Consider the following 14,696-nt stretch of genomic DNA (forward strand, 5'->3'; position numbering starts at 1 on the left):
GGTTTGGGCTGGTGAGCATGATCCACTCTTGGGTACATTTGGGTGGAGATGGCAGCCGGCAAGAATTTGGGCCATCAGGTCAACCCTTTGGGGACAACAGGGATGAGCCAGCAGCCCTGCAATTTTGCTTCCTGGGCCGTGTCGTCTCCTACGAGCTGGGAAGGCAGCTGTCCAGGCCCATCTCTTTCAGTCAGCAGGTCAAGCCAGGAGCCCAGAGAGGGGAGCAAAGGAAAGGGGGGGAGGCTCTCTGACTACTAACAGTCAGCCAAAAGAGCAGCTGACACCTATTCTCTTTAGGGCACAGAGTGGCTAGCATAGGGCTCAAACCCATGACCTTGGAGTCTTTAGCCCCATGCTCTAACCAGCTGAGCTAGTCAGCCTACAGAGAATAGCTACTTTCATGACCCTTTTGGAAGGAGCCACAGAGATGGTGTGGACTCCAGTATGACATGAGTGGATCATGAGGCTTGCTGTTAAGAGAAGGGAATTAGCTCAAGTGGTAGAGTACTTGCTTTGTATGTGAGAGGTTGACTCTGGGCTCCTCATGAGCTTTCTGCTTCCACCAGCTGACTTTTGGCCTTACTGTCCATAGCCACGCAGGTGCTCCTTTTCACTTTGGGAGCATTAGGACTCCTTGGGTGTTTCAGTGTGTGTGTTCATGCTGAGGTATGTGGCTTGGACCCAGGACACCTTCCCCAACTGTGGAATGCCCCTCAATTTGAGACTCTGCTCTGCTTAAGGCCCTTTCTTTCCTTTGCTGGTGCTTGGGCAATGGGCCAGTGGTGGGGAATTAGCTCAAGCAGTATAGTACTTCCTTTGCATATGAGATGTAGTGGGGTCAACACCCACATTCTCCAACCATATGCTTCAGGTTTCCTGGTGAGTATGGTTGATCGGCCTATCATAACTTCTTACTCAGATTTGAACCTTAGCGTTCATAAACTGAGAAGCTAGCATGAACCCTTCTAAGCTTAATTACCAGCTTAGATCTGATCTCGCTGCCACCAGCCAAGTGATTTCCAGGACTTGGCTCCCTCTCTGGTCTCCCAAAATCTTCTCTGGGAGACTTGGGTCCCCCAAACTTCCCTGTGGGACCCCAAGACTTCAACGCGAGGAGCTTGGGTCCCCCAAACTTCCCTGTGGGACCCCAAGACTTCAACGCGAGGAGTGGGGTTATCCTGGCGATACTGTATCTTACTCCGTTGAATGCAAAACAGAGACGGGCAATTTACCTTCCCCCCTGAGCTATGCAGATTCAAACCTAGTACAAGCTAACACAAATGATATTTCCCCCTCCTTCTTCCTTAGCCTTAACCAGAGAAAAACTCAACAGGTTTTAAAAAAAAAGAAAAAAGACATCAAAATATTCTCTGTATCAAGATACAATAATACAGGATCAATTGCTAAAAGAAAAATGAATGAACAGCTTATTCAAAAAGAGATACAATTTAACATTCCAGGCAAACTACACACATGTAAATACAAACAAAACATATAAAAGCCTATTGTTTGCCTATCTTTGTACTCACTTGAAATGAGATTAGACTTTGAAACTGAATTTTGATTAGTTAGTGTTTTTTTGTTGAAGATTAGAAGAAGCCTCTCATAGCGAGAGACAGACAAAAGACAACTGACCAAAAATTCCCTCCCCTGATGCTTTGAAAAAAATCCTAGTTTCCTGATTGGTCCTCTGGTCAGGTGTTTGGTTCTGTTTTGTTAACCTTTACAGGTGAAAAGAAACATTAACCCTTAGCATCTATTTATGACACGGCCCCACCTCCTCTTGACCTTGCTCTCACCAGGGGAGACTGTTGGCCCGGCTCGCTCTGCTCCACCCTTGGACTATGTCAAGGAAAAGCTCAAGAAGGGAGGGAAGAGTTAACTGGAATCTCCTCCCACCAGGCAAAGAGCTCAAGAGAGGGGAGGGAAGGATTACTGCTGGATCTCCTCCCATCAGGCATGCCTATGCAGTATTTGTGCTGGCTCGAGTCACAAGGGCTTGCCTTAGGGGTCCCCCGGTGTTTGAACTGCCTCCCAGGGCACCTTGTTCAGGTGATGTTATGCTGATACTTCCCACCACATTTAGCCTGCTGACCACTGGTGTAGGGCTTAAAAGCAAGAGTCAGGTATTTGCAGCCTCTGAGACAATGGAAGGACGAGACTTGCAGGGTCAGCTGGATCAGCCAGATAACTCTTCCACAGCAGGGGTGTCCTCCTCCACCCCCTGCCAGTCTACTGCTGTTCCGCCCCCGCCCCTGGGATCTGGAGTCTGTCTGCTGTGGCAGAGCAGGGGCTATGTTGAGTGGGATGCTGATGCTGTGGTATCCCCTCCCCTGCCCTGTGTTGTTTCAGTTTGTGCTGAGCTGGGGTGAGGGATCAGGGAGCTTGTTTTGCTGATGCCTCTCGGTCCAGAGATGAGTGCTGCCAGCACTGCGGTTCAGGGTCCTAATGCTCCTCTTAAAGAGACAGCAGTTCTGACACATCTTATCAGGCACCCACACACGTCCTCCAACACACACACACACACATTCTCTCTCTCTCTCTCTCTCTAACACACAGTCCCCCCTCTCATCTCACACACATGCAAACACATTCCTCCAACACACTTCTGTCTCATACATGCACACACACACACACACACACTCCCCCAACCTTCTACTCTCTCTCAGCCACACATACACGCTTGTTATTGTTGTCACTTCTGGTCTTTCCTGTAGTAATGTCCAAGGCACACATTGTCTCTATAATTTATTCTTTCAATGTTTGTTAAGGATTACAGTCCTCTTTGTTTTTTTTGACTAGTCTGTGCCTTTCATAATTTTTTTCTCTCTGATGTTTAAAATTTAATTCTTTGTGTAGTGATGTTTTAGGTGGGCTTATTCCTTCACCGCTCACTTCCCTGGTCTTTCTTGCATGAACAGAGAGCAACAGTACCAAAGTCCAAAGGTGGCAAACAATTCAAATGTTTATATGGGGTGAACTTCCGAGCAAGCATGATTCCAGTTCCTTCTTTAGTGTCCCCCTTCCCAGCTCTGAACACCACAGAGCCTTGCCCATGTCCTGTTCATTCCCCCTTTGAAAAACAGAATTTCAATTCCCCCACAACTCCATTGCCTGTTCCATTCCCACCTTACTTCCTGATTGCAGACTGTCATAAAATAGAGAGCTAAGGGTTAATGTTTCTTTCACCTGTAAAGGGTTAACAAAGAGAACCAAACACCTGACCAGAGGACCAATCAAGGAAACGGATTTTTCAAAGCTCAGGGAGGGAATGTTGGGTCTGTGTCTTTGTCTGGCTCTCAGCTATGAGAGGGGATCTTTTTCTATCTTCAAGCTTCTAATCTTCAGTTTCAAGTTGTAAGTACAAAGGTAGAAAAAATAATAGGCTGTTATTGTTTTTTTTGTATTTACATGTGTGTAGTTTGCTGAATGTTTTAAATTGGATATTCTTTTTGAATAAGACTGTTTATTCATATTTTTCTTTAAGCAATAGCCCTGTGTATTGTCACTTGATACAGAGAATTTTATGTCTTCTTCTTTTCTTTTTTTATAAAGCTTTTCTTTTTAAGACTTGTTTGAGCCTTTTTCTCTCTGGGTAGGCTAAGGAATGCAAAGGGAGGGAAAATCTCTTTTGTGTTAGATCTACGGAGGGTGAATCTCTCTGCAGCACCAGGGAATTGGTGGGAGGGGGAAGAGAGAGAGAATCTTTCTGTTTCCTTGTATTTGGTTGTCTCTTTGTGGAAGAGAAGAGACATGCTTCTTGGTATTGTGATGTAAAGAGGTTGCATCAGTAACTCTCAGGTTAGCCCAGATAGGAAATTCTGGTGGGAGAGAGGTGGGGGAAATATTTTGTTTATTTCCCTTTGGTAGGAGACTCAGGGCGTCTGAGTCTTGGGGTCCCACAGGGAAGTTTGGGGGACCCAAGGTACCAGGCACTGGAATTCCTGGTTGGTGGCAGGCTATCAGATCTAAGCTGGTAATTAAGCTTAGAGGGGTTCATGCTAGCTTCTCAGTTTATGAACGCTAAGGTTCAAATCTGAGTAGGAAGCTATGATACAGACTATATAGTAAAACTTGAGTTCTGCTTAGCTATACCTTAATCAAACATTTTATTGAAATTTAACTAACCAATCCTAACATATTGTAACATGATTATCTAACCAATTATATCCACCACCTTAATTGGTTTACACCCATCAAAATTAATTATACAGCAGACAGAAACAATCACAGAACCAGACAAACAATAGGGAAGTGGAGACTACAGTGATAGAACAATACAGAGATGAGGGTTTCATATCCCAGCTATTGATAAGTGAGTTCTTGCCAGACAGGATGCTTTCATACTAAGTTTCCTTTTACATCTTCTAGGCTCTTCCCTTTATCTAGAGGTGATAGACATTTATTAGCATAGGATTGTATTCCCAATAGCACCCCCATTATTTCAGTGTAACTAGTTTGAAATGTAAGAATGTGACCATATACTTTCCAGCTTATAGCTGCCTCTGCTGTTTAGCCAAAGATCTTAGGTCTGGTCTACACTAGGGAGTAGGGGATCGATCTAAGTTATACAACTTCAGCTACGTGAATAAAGTAGCTGAAGTCGACGTACTTAGGCTTACTCATGCAGTGTCTTCACTGTGGTAAGTCGACTGCTGCCACTCCCCCGTCGTCTCCTCCTGTGCCTCTCGCAGCAGTGGAGTACAGGAGTTGATGGGAGAGCGCTTAGGGTTTGATTTATCACATCTAGACTAGATGTGATAAATCGACCCCTGCTGGTTCAATCACTGCCCGCTGATCTGGCGGTAGTGTAGACACACCCTCAACCTGAGAACACAGCCTTAGATTATCATAGTGAGAGAAGGCCTATAAACAGGCAGACTGTGGTTCTGATTCTTGTTTTGTACCTCTGTAACTAGCTAAGTGATAAACATATACCTAACTTCTTAAAGTATAGGCCTTTACAGACAGGCCTAAATATCTGTATCCTAACAAAGAGTCCTGTGGCACCTTATAAACTAACAGACGTATTGGAACATGAGCATTTGTGGATGAATACCCACTTCGTCGGATGCATGTAGTGGAAATTTCCGGGAGCAGGTATATATATGCAAGCAAGAAGCAGGCTAGAGATAACGAGGTTAGTTCAGTCAAAGAGGATGAGGCCTTCTTCTAGCAGTTGAGGTGTGAAAACCAAGGGAGGAGAAACTGCTTTTGTAGTTGGCTAGCAGATCCAGACTAACACAGCTACCCCTCTGATACTTGTATTCTAACAAGTGAGTTCTATAATGCCTAACCTATCCTGGCTGGGTAATTATCATTATTACTTTTTATTACATAATTGTTCTTTGTCCACCCCACCATCAACCTCAGCCTGGACCAATCTACGGGGAGGTCCACTTTCTAGACACCACGGTGGAAAATAAGTGATGGTCACATTAACACCACCTAATCGAAAACCTATCGACCGCTATGCCTACTTCATGCCTCCAGCTTCCATCCCAGGCACATCACACGATTCATTGTCTACAGCCAAGCACTGAGGTACAATCGCACTGCTCTAACCCCCTCAAACAGAGATCAACACCTACAAAATCTCCACCAAGCATTCTCAGAACTACAATACTCCGACGAGGAAATAAGGAAACAGATCAGCAGAGCCAGACGTGTACCAGAAGCCTCCCTACTGCAAGACAAACCAAGAAAGAAACCAACAGGACTCCACTGGCCATCACATACAGCCCCAGCTAAAACCCCTCCAACGCATCATCAGGGATCTACAGCCCATCCGGACAATGATCCCACACTTTCACAGGCCTTGAGTGGCAGGCCAATCCTTGCCCACAGACAACCTGCAACCTGAAACGTATTCTCACCGCAGAACTGCACACTGCACCATAGTAACTCTACCTCAGGAACCAATCCATGCAACAAACCTCGATGCCAACTCTGCCATGTATCTACACGGCAACACCATCACAGGACCTAACCAGATCAGCCACACCATCACCGGTTCATTCACCTGCACGTCCACCAATGTAATATACGCCATCAATGCTAGCAATGCCCCTCTGCTATGTACACGGCCAAACTGGACACGTCTCTACGGAAAAGGATAAATGGACACAAATCAGATATTGGAATGGCAATATACAAAAACCTGTAGGAGAGCACTTCACACCTCCCTGCCACACTATAGCAGATCTTAAGTGGCCATCCTGCAGCAAAAAACTTCAGGACCAGACTTCAAAGAGAAACTGCTGAGCTTCAATTCATCTGCAATTTGACACCATCAGCTCAGGGTTGAAACAAAGACTGTGAATGGCTTGCCAACTACAGAACCAGTTTCTCCTCCTTGGATTTCACACCTCAACTGCTAGAAAAGGGGCCTCATCCTCCCTGATTGAACTAACCTCGTTATCTCTAGCTTGCTTGCTAGCATATATATACCTGCCCCTGGAAATTTCCACTACATTCATCTGACGAAGTGGGTATTCACCCACGAAAGCTCATGCTCCAAAACGTCTGTTAGTCTATAAGGTGCCACAGGATTCTCTGCTGCTTTTAATCAAATAATAGTATCCTTCTAGAATGTAAATTTAGCTTGTGCCAGTTTCAAAAAATTGACTAAACACATAATGTTAGACACTGTGCAGATGAAGGTCAATTATTTTCAAATGGTATTTTTAGTTATACCTGTAAAATAACTTAAAATTTGTACAAAAATAAATGCGGTTCAAAGTCTGATACGGATAGTAACGATAGAGTCAAACATTAGTGAGTTACATGCATTATTGTGATCATAAACATAACATAAATGCCAAAATAAATAGAAAAATAAATTCTTGTTCTTAATAAAAGAGAAAAGAACTCTAATTGCATACGTTAAAATCAAGTAAGTATGTTTTAGTGAGGTGAAAAACAACTGACTAAAATAAAGTTAGATAATGGCAGTAACAATGAGTGTGTCTGTTAGAGAAAGTAAGCAGATTTAAGCAGATTTTATTTATTTTTATTTATCTCTACTAAATATAGTGTAGACACCAAAATACAAGTTTTCTCAGAGCACCATTTTGCCTAAGGCCGGCCCTGATTATAAATACTTAGTATTCTCATATATTTATGATCTCAGTCAAAATTTAGAATGATCTAATTGGGTAATAATGTTTTACTTTTCTCTCACCCTTTGTTTCATCCCTTTAGGCCCCAGTCCTGCATGTGATTCTGTGCAAGATGTTGACTTCAATGGGATTCTGCAAGGAAACAGGGTTGCAAGCACATATAGTTCATTGCGGGATCGGGATTTTAGGTTGGATGTTGTAACTTGTATGTTTCTGCAGGGCCTGGTACAATGGGCCCTGATCTCATTTATGGTCTCTACATGCTATTGTTATACAAATATTAATAGAACTAATAATGAGGCTAGAGTTACTGGGATTGAGTCTGATCTCAGTTAAAATGGTGTAAATCACGAGTAACTTTATTGAAATTGATGGTCATTCCAATCTAAAACATATATAAGTGAGATCAGATTCAAGTCAGTTTCTAATCTGAGATAAAATGACTAGGGATGGAGAAAAAGAGGAATAATCTGGCCTCTATTAAAATCCTGATGATCTGTTTAAAGCTGCTATCAGCAAACGAAAAATGAGAAACAGTTTATTCCTTTCCCAAGGGAATGTATCATTGTCCTCTTTTTTTCATGTAAAGAAATTAAGTTAATTTGACTGGTGCACTGTGCATAGCAAGACAGATTTACAATAAAAAGTGTACAGAATAGCTCTCCTGTTTCAATGATTGATTTCTATTTTAAACTAGAATAGGTCACAAAAATTGATGCAATTTTATGCCATCAAAAATATTGTTTCATTGAAACAAAAATGTTTTGCAGAAATGGGGAGCAAGAGTCTAGCCTTGCCAATAGCCTGGTCATTTGGGCACTTGCCTGGGATGTAAGAATCCTAAATTCAGCCCCCTTCCCTTAATCAGGCAGAGCAGGGACTAGAACCTGCATCTCCCAGGTGAGTGCCTTAACAACCAGGTGAGTGTCTATCCTAGAATGGGTTGTGTTCTCTACTTTTTTTTTTTTTTTTTTTTTAAATTCCCTGTGAAAAAATTCAGAAGGTCTCATTTTTATTCTGTGTTGGAACAAACCAGATTTCAATACGCTGACTTTTTTCATTAAATGGAATTGTTGTTTTCCAGCCAGCCCTAATTTACACTTCCATGTATCTATTGTGAAACTGTTTCCTATGACTAAATAAGAGCAAAGTAACTGCAAGAGATTGCATTCAATTTTACATCCATGTAAGAAATATGAAAGTGGGAGGAAGTTGTAATGAAGCTGCGTCTTCTAGACAATGTATGTTTCGACATAGAAAACACAAATTGCCAAACCATGGTTGCCTTACGTATACAAGTAACTCTCTGAAGTCATCAGAACAACTCTCCTGAGCAAGGGTGGCAGGATTTGTCCAGAAAATTAAGTCTATAAAAAACAAGGATCAATATGTATAGTGCAAGTGACTATTAATCTAGGGCCATATTTTAAACCCTTTAGTCCCATTGATGAGAAATTCCTTACCTGATAAATTCCCAGTTAAGTCAATGGAATTATACGGGTAGACTTTGGCAAACCAGTAAAGTGCTTGAAACCACTATGGCTTATTATTAAAGGTAGCCTAGTCAGCAAGCTGTAAATTGGCCATTCAGCAGTCTCAGCCTGACCAAGGCGGGATAGGGGGAGTTTTGGGGTGTCACAGCAAGGTCAGCTTGACCCCATATCCTTCCTGATATGAATTGTGTTGCAGTTGCTGATACATGCATTTTAAAAGAGCAGGATGTGCCCCAGGAATGTCTGTTGGGGTCTCAAAGCTGCAAACTCTGGAAAAACCCACACCTGCTTAATCAATAATCGGAAGGAACCTCTTGCTTGATCATTGAAACTGCTTACTTAACAAGGTTTCTTTAAGGGACATGTCATTCTATTACTAATGTATAAAAAAGGGGAAAGAGCTTGAGATAATTGGACGTGTTTGAGGACTCTTCTTGGACTTCCCCTTTGCATATATCTTGCGGTCCCCACCGGCAGACAGAAGATTTGGCCACTGGAAGCCTGCCGCTGTGTCACTCGAAAGCCATGCTCAGCTTTGGTAATTATCAAAGGTTGGGGATGTTTTACTAATCTTGTTGTGGACATGTGTAAGTGCTTGAGACTAAGTAAAGTTTAGCATTAAGCGAAAACACTCTTGTGTTGTCCTGTTTCTGCCGGCCATCTATCGGTTGGACGGCCGTGTCTCCCCTGATTTATTTCCTGAGACCTCCTCACACCGAGTAAAAGTTACCAAGAGCTTTGGGTTGAAAGAACCCCAGGCAACAGAATAACCTGTGTGGGTATTCTGATCACCCACAGGAGTAAAGAATTGACAATGTGGGCCTCATATAGGAAATAATTACAATGTCTTAGTGTAATTGTCACATATATTGAACATTACATTGGAATAGATAAAGTATTAACTATTTGTGTACAGCAGATATCATGCTTTACATCTACAAGTATTAAAGCCATACTGAAAGAGAATAAAATAAAAGTACTTTTAAAATTGAGCTAAATACATACAAAATTGTGATTGTGCCCAGCAAATAAATGATAGCTCTGTTTAAAAAGTCAGCTACATTTACATGACAATGGCAGACAATCAACATTTATTGGAAGTACATTTAAAACAGGTTGTATGTGCAATAAGTAGGAGCTGCATGTTAATTGACTAAATATCTTGATGAGGTAAAAATTATCATCTACATTATTTTTCCATCTTTTGTTCCATACAAATGTATCAAAAAGATGTCCTCTGCAGAATGACCATAATTCAATAGGGAAAGATTTCTGGACACAGAACACAAGGCTTGAGTTCAGGATGCATTGGGAAATGGACTAGTTTGTAAATAAGAACATTTTAAGGTTTTGGTTTTCCTAAACTATAAAATTGTTGCGCTAGATATTTGATCAATTGTATTGTAGTAGTCTTAGGAGTGACATTTCCTATCTTGTTTTTGAAAAGGCTTCCACTATGTTCTAATAAAAAACAACACTGGAAGACTTTGAACCATCTTGCTCTTTGGTATTGCCTTCTTCTGTACCATATATGTTGCTGAAAAGGTGTCCCGCTGTGTGGTCTAATTGCCCTTTATTCTTTATCCTCAGCCTCCATATGCTAGAAAACTGTCCGTTTACTTCAGTAGACTTTGGATCAGGCGCCTGTCCTTTAAAGAAAGGTGAATATTGCTTTATCCTCTAGCATACAGAAGATAAATACCTGTATATAAGAAAGAACATTGAGATCTTTCCTCCTAGGTAAGCTATCAGCTACTAGAGGTCATAGTGAAAATAAATAAAGAAGACTGAGATTAGTTCACATCATGAGTTCCTGGGCAACTCTCTTTATACTTAGCATCTGCCATAAAGTTAATTTAAATATTAAGTGTATTCTCTCTGCAAGACATGGGTAATTTCCATTAAAGTTAATGTGAGTTCTTCATGCATCAAGGAAACAACATGCCTTAATGTTTCTAGGTTTCCATTCTCTTCTCTATTTACAGAGTGGCTGCTAACGGATCATTTCTAGAGGGACAGTTTAAAATGAAATTGGCAAGTTTGGTACTTTTGCTATTTTTTCCCTTAAATAAATCTGTTTTATGGTACAGTTTCCTCTCCCACCATCCCCTTTTATTCTAAAGCCTAGTTTAAGCTTAAAAATTTGCTGGCATAACTACCCTGCCAAGACCTTTAGGGTAGACACAGCTTATACCTGCATATGCAAAAGGGTAGGGGGGAATTAAAGTAGTACAGGCAGCCTTAATTTTCGCATTTCCTTATTTTTGAGTGACTGACTTTGCAACCTTAAATATGTTCTTTTAACAGAGCTTTTGTGTGTGCTATTTCCTAGGTTTATTTTTTTTTAAAAGAAAACTGAAAACATTAATTCTATCATGTAGTTTCACATTGGCATACACAGGGCTCATGAGCGCACAGACCTCTGCTGCTTGAGATAACAGAAACTGATAGAGGATGATAACTTACCATTGCTAAATCGACCAGAAGCAGACACTTCAGCAGTGGGTTCCATTCCAGGCTGTGGAGGGGAATGTGTTCTAATGGGCTCAGATTCTTCTTGCCATTGCCCTCAAGTCTGAAGTGTCTGCTTCTGTACTCTCCAACCTGTTCCTGACCAGCATTGGTTACCTGCTCCTTGTCCCTGTCCCATTCCCCTTGACTACTCAGTCCTAGTCTCTACTCCTCAGGCTCCTCATCCACATCATAATTTCTTTTCCAGCCAGTCCTAATCTAAACTTCTGGGGTCATTGTCAGAGTCTCAATCTTTCTTCATTCTCCCAATTTCACTCCCTCCCCACATCCAGTCCCAGTTTCCTTACCTTGCATGTTCCAGTTCCCCCGCTTTCTCCCCAGTTTACTGACCCAACCAGTTCCATTCATTGCCCAACTCCCAATCCCAGTCTCACTAGACAACTGTTCCCAATTTACTCCTTTCCCTTTAGTCTGGCTGTTGACCCCTCTGCTGTCAACTCAGGTATCTTCCTGCTCCACACTGCCCGTGCATCAGCAGGGGTGTCATAGATAGCAGAGGAGAGAGAGGTGCTCAGTTCCACTACCCAGCCCCACTCCTCTTTTGAGCATCTGGGAGAAGCCATTACATGGAAAGTCCTTCTAAGACCCAGAGCCTTGCACTAGAGCATGCTCAGTCACTCCGTGGGGATGGTGCACGTGCAGAGGGAATTGGGAAAAGGAAATGGGGGACCATCTACACTCAAGTGATTTAGTTTACATCCACATTGCAAAGTGGGCTGGTTACCAGCCCCAGTGTTAGCAGCCTGACTGACCCAGCAAGCCCAGGGATAAAGCGCTACCCACTCAGAGGTTTTTGTGTGTGAATGGGAGCTGTGTTAGGGACATCACACAAGTAAGAGGACAAGTTAACTCTGCTGTGAAGAGAAGCCCTGTCTGACTGCTTGCATGAAAAGTGTTTACATTATCAGGGCTATTGTCTTCTGCCTTTGTTCTTGGTGAATCTTTTTACAACTCTTCTTCAGGGGCCATGTTTTCCCTCATATTTATTTTTTCTCTTTCCCATTTTAAAAAATATTGATTGTTTGTCTCTAAATCTTTCTAGTCCTCTCCCTTCTTTACTTTCTGATGTCATTCTTCCTTCCATCTCTATTATTTTTCACATATTTTAAATGGCTGGATTTTCTTCTCTGTTCTTTGTTAAACCTCTTTGCACTCATTCTTTTATCTCCACATCTTCTCTCTCCTCCATTGTTCCATCATTCTTTCTCCCCCTTCACCATTTTCTCTCTTTCCCCTTCATTTCCCTCTCCATTTTTTGTATCTGGGGCACCCCTTGCTGTAGTAGCTGAACACCAAATACAATAATTATGATACTCATAGAGTTATCCACAGCAGATTCTGCTCTCTTTTATTCCAGATTTGGAGAAAGGGTTGTTTTGTTTTTCTCTGCTTCTTTTCCTTTTATAGCTGTTATAATTCCTTCTATTTGGTAATGTGGGGAGACATTTGCCAAAAGTGAATTTTGCAATGGTCATAGGAAATAGCCAGGTGTGGGTTCAGTCTTCTCTCTTCTTGTGGGTTATTCCATAATGAGGGGCCTTCAGCTGATGACACCTTATCCCTGACTTTCATGAATTTCATTCTAAGCTCTCTGTGCTGCATTGTCTATGACAAACACAGCTGTGAAGGTGTGTTGTGAATGGTACAGGGTTCTGCAATGTAGTCAGGTGCAAACATCAGATCTGGCCATAAAGATTGAGGGTCTAATCTGGGAAGGCACCTAAACACGTACCAGTGCATCCCTAACATCCTTAGATGACTTTTACAATTCCAGTCTGTTCAATTGGCAATGAACTGGGAGTTAATGGAGAGCACAAAGCTCCAGAATGATGGGGTCTGTTCAATTTTTCCTGTAGCGAAGAAGGGTTGCAGTATTCTGCAGAAGTCAGACTTTATAAGAATCTGCAGGGCTCAAACCTGGGACCACAGAGATTCTGAACTACTAATGCTGCTGCCTCACCATCAGGGAAGACACTGTGAGGTGTGACTTGACAGGCACTACCGCTCCTCAGGGCCTGGGTGGCCAATAGTGGTATATAAACGATGCTGGGGAAACTGTCTGAGAAACAACACAGACTTCCTGCTTGCTGCTGCTGCAGATCCTGCTTGTGATAGAGCCTGGACTTTGATCCTCATTTCTCCTTGACTTTGCTTTTCGATTGCTGTCTGTAACCTGGTGCCCGACCCTGACTTCCTGGTACCCTGACCCAGCTTGACTCCGACCCTGCTGTCTGCCTACAACTTCATTCCTGACTCAGACTTCCTGGCATTCTGATACAGCCGCCTCCTAACTCTGTACTTGTCTCTGGATTGCAACTTAGCAGCTCACCAGGGCATGCTAGCCTCCCATGTCTTGACCCTGACAGAATTTCTTTGTTACTCCATCTTCAGCCCCAGCTGCAGTGAGTTCTAATAGTCCATTTGGAAGCTGATGAACACATGGATAATTGTGGCCAGATCCACCTATAACAGGAGTAGACACGGTTTCCTGGCAAGTGGGAGCAGAAAGAATGCATTTCATGCCACTTGTCTGTTACAGCTATCCTCCTATTCCATTTTGTTTCTTACAGCTGTCCCCATACTCCATTTTGTTCTTGTTCTCCTCCTGTGGCCACCCCTCCCTGGCTGTTAGGTTGTTTACCAGGGCCACTGCCCTTCTCAAAGGGAGGGCCCCTTAAGTTGTTTACCAAGAGCCATTGCCCTTCTCAAAAGGATGGCCACTTGTGGTAAGTGGGACCACTGCCCTGTTCAGAGGGTTAGTTCTGTTATCACCTTGTTAAACCTGGGCTCGGTTGAGTAGGACATGTCCGAGCTTGCAAGGACCTATGGTTTTTAAGATCCTGGCATCGAAGTCATAGCCTGCATGTTCTTTTTCGCAAAAAGCCAGCAGAGAATCCTGTGGCACCTTATAAGACGAACAGACATTGTTGGGAGCGTGAGCTTTTGTGGTGAATACCCACTTTGTCATGTGCTTTTTGACGTCACGCTATTGCACAGGACTCTGCCCCAGAACATGTCTCTGTGCCACGCTACAGTTTTCCCTGCCTCCCTCCTCCGATCAAAGGAAGCCAATTCAAAAGTACTGGTGTGGAAACTTGCTTGAGTTTGCCTTTAAAAACAGTTTTTGAAACGAACAGCAGAAAGGTTCCTGCATTACGCCTGGTCTGATCAGCCAGGGGTTCGGGGGTGTCTTTCTCCACCTCGTTTATTATTTCGAGGCAATACCCCCATTTTGTGAACCCCCCCACCCACGAAGATGAATTGCATGCCTGGAGATCTCCTGATTACTGAACCGTAACTGCCTTCTGAGTTTTCGCTGCTTTTGCCTCTGCTGCTTTCCTTGGTGGCTGGAGAATCCTCTGGTGAAGACTCCTATACTTTATATTTGTTAGCTGCTGGCTCTTCTCCCAGCACACAGACTCAAGCTAACCTTGGTCGTTCTAAAAACCTCTCCTAAACGGCGGCACTCTTGCTCGCTTAGAATTGTGCCTGCTAAGCTCTGGCTCCTGTGGGCCTTTGCCGTTCGGGGCTTCCTGCTTTCCAGCTGTAC

The 14,696-nt window shown here is 42.9% G+C and overlaps 1 non-coding gene across 1 annotated transcript; it reads right to left on the minus strand.

Annotated features, from left to right (window-relative positions):
• Nucleotides 1-306: 306 nt before the first annotated feature.
• TRNAF-AAA (transfer RNA phenylalanine (anticodon AAA)) lies at nt 307-380 on the minus strand. Its single transcript has one exon. It is a non-coding gene; the product is annotated as a tRNA-Phe (tRNA).
• Nucleotides 381-14,696: the final 14,316 nt, after the last annotated feature.

This window comes from Chelonoidis abingdonii, chromosome 5 (genome assembly GCF_003597395.2).
Source record: "Chelonoidis abingdonii isolate Lonesome George chromosome 5, CheloAbing_2.0, whole genome shotgun sequence".
Classification (NCBI taxonomy): Eukaryota; Metazoa; Chordata; order Testudines; family Testudinidae; genus Chelonoidis; species Chelonoidis abingdonii.